At 41.4% G+C, this 2,264-nt stretch overlaps 1 pseudogene; it reads right to left on the reverse strand.

The window, feature by feature from the left end:
• Positions 1-370: 370 nt before the first annotated feature.
• Positions 371-2,056, reverse strand: LOC122556962 (protocadherin gamma-A5 pseudogene; annotated as a pseudogene).
• Positions 2,057-2,264: the final 208 nt, after the last annotated feature.

Raw genomic sequence — 2,264 nt, forward strand, 5'->3', positions numbered from 1 at the left:
ACTTCCACAGAACAATTCAAACTCAAGGTAACAACGTAAATGTTTTATATAACCTAAGAGTAACGTAAGTACACCCTATAAGTTACCATGTAGGACATTACTGTTGGCAAGAAAGAGAAACCGAAATGAGAAGTGCAAATGGTGCACTTAAGCTCTTACTTCCACAATATTAACTTCAACACACACACAATGAGATATCCAAATGAAACATGCAAAAACATCATCTTTTTAGAACATTCTCACCTCGTTACTCAGAGTTGCTATTATATTCAGAATTAATCACTTTCGTGCTTTCTTTCCTGGGAGACTCATTCTGGACAAAATGCTTGTCCATTTATGACCTGCATGTATTGGGAATTTTGTAGTCTCTTCTTGTTGAATGTCACGTTGAACATGAATCATAGTGAAAACTCTGAGAAAGTGGATCTCGCCCGAATACCTCAACATAATTTGGGGGTATCTGAAAGTTTCTACTAACTTTGTGAATTCCATTTAAAGAATGTTTGGTTTCAAAGCAACAGTAAAATCCCAGATAACAGTGCTGACCACCCAATACATTTCTGTCTTTATGAACCTTCACAGCGAGGATAATTAAAATCACAAATAACATGCAAAAAATAGCTCCGAATGAGACAATCAATGAAAGGCTCAGATCACCCGTGGACCCTGGATCATCAGACCAGACACTGATACTGGAGAATGTTTCAGTCTCGCCACCATCCACAGATAAGGTAATAGTCACTGTGGCAGAAAGTGCTAGTGTACCATTACTTTGTACCAGAATCGCCAACCTTTACTTAGTAGCATCTTGATTCACAAAGCGATGGATAGGCCAAATTTCCCCACTGTTTGGCGAAATAGTAAAAAGGCCATGTTGCGTAGCCTGAAGAATGGAAAAAGAGAGCCGAACGTTCTGACCAATGTCAGCATCAATGGCGGATACCTTGGCAACTAAGTAGCCTAGTTCTGCAAACCTGGATGTTGTCTCCATTGCTGTTGACTCAAACCCGGCTAATGGTTGCACAATGACTGGAACATTTTCATTCTGATCAAGGATAAGAACATCCACTGAAACATTACATGCGAGTGGTGGTGTCCCAGAGTACATAACCTGAGCTTGAATCTATAAGTTTTTCAATTCCTCGTAGTCAAAAGATCGCCGAGCGAATATGACGCTAGTCTCTTGGTTAATAGAGACGTAATTGTATACCGAGGCGTTGTGAACCGAGTCGCCTGGATAAGGTATTTCAGTCGAGCGTTCATTCCAATATCCAGATCAACGGCAGCAATGGAAAATATGGAAGATCCAATAACGTTGTTCTCCATTATATTTGCAGAGTATAAAGACTGCGTAAACTGTGGCGCGTTGTCATTTATATCTAAAACTTGGATGCGAATGGCTTTCTCAGATATAAGAAGTGGACTTCCTGCATCCATGCATGTAATTGTAACTACATACTCAGCGGTAGTTTCACGAACCAGTGAATGTTGAACAAGTATGGGGGCGACACGGTGGCACAGTGGTTAGCACTGTTGCCTCACAGTGCCAGAGACCTGGGTTCAATTCCCGCCTCAGGCGACTGACTGTGTGGAGTTTGCACGTTCTCCCCGTGTCTGCGTGGGTTTCCTCCGGGTGCTCAGGTTTCCTCCCACAGTCCAAAGATGTGCAGATCAGGTGAAATGGCCATGCTAAATTGCCCGTAATGTTAGGTAAGGGGTAAATGTAGGGGTATGGGTGGGTTGCGCTTCGGCAGGTCAGTGTGGACTTGTTGGGCTGAAGGGCCTGTTTCCACACTGTAATATAATGTAATCTAATCTAATCTATTTCATAATAATTCTTCAATGAAGAATCTAGTCTGAAGAGTAGTTTATCTGATATTTGACATTGTATTTGCGCGTTTCTCCCCAAATCCTCGTCTGCTGCACTGAACAAAGCGGCAACAGTCCCAACTGGAGCATCTTCCGAAATTGTACTCGATAAAGACGTCAGCTTCACTTCAGGTGGGTTATCATTCACATCAATACTTTTAACCAAAACATCACAGTTCCCCGACATAGCATCAAGGCCTTCGCCTGTTGTTTGTATCCTTTGAGAAGTTCTTAGCATACAAATGTGACGATGCTATCATTTTAAAAACGTTATTTTGTCCATTTTTGTTTGAAGAGAGTATGTTAAGGCAGAGTTTACAAACTGGTTACAGAAATAGGCTCAGGTAAATAACTTGGGAGTCCTTTTAAGTCTTTTTAAATGTAAAAGCAGAAGT

This window comes from Chiloscyllium plagiosum, unplaced genomic scaffold, assembly GCF_037043375.1.
Source record: "Chiloscyllium plagiosum isolate Xiang-an unplaced genomic scaffold, Cpla_swu_hap1 HiC_scaffold_16, whole genome shotgun sequence".
NCBI lineage: Eukaryota > Metazoa > Chordata > Chondrichthyes > Orectolobiformes > Hemiscylliidae > Chiloscyllium > Chiloscyllium plagiosum.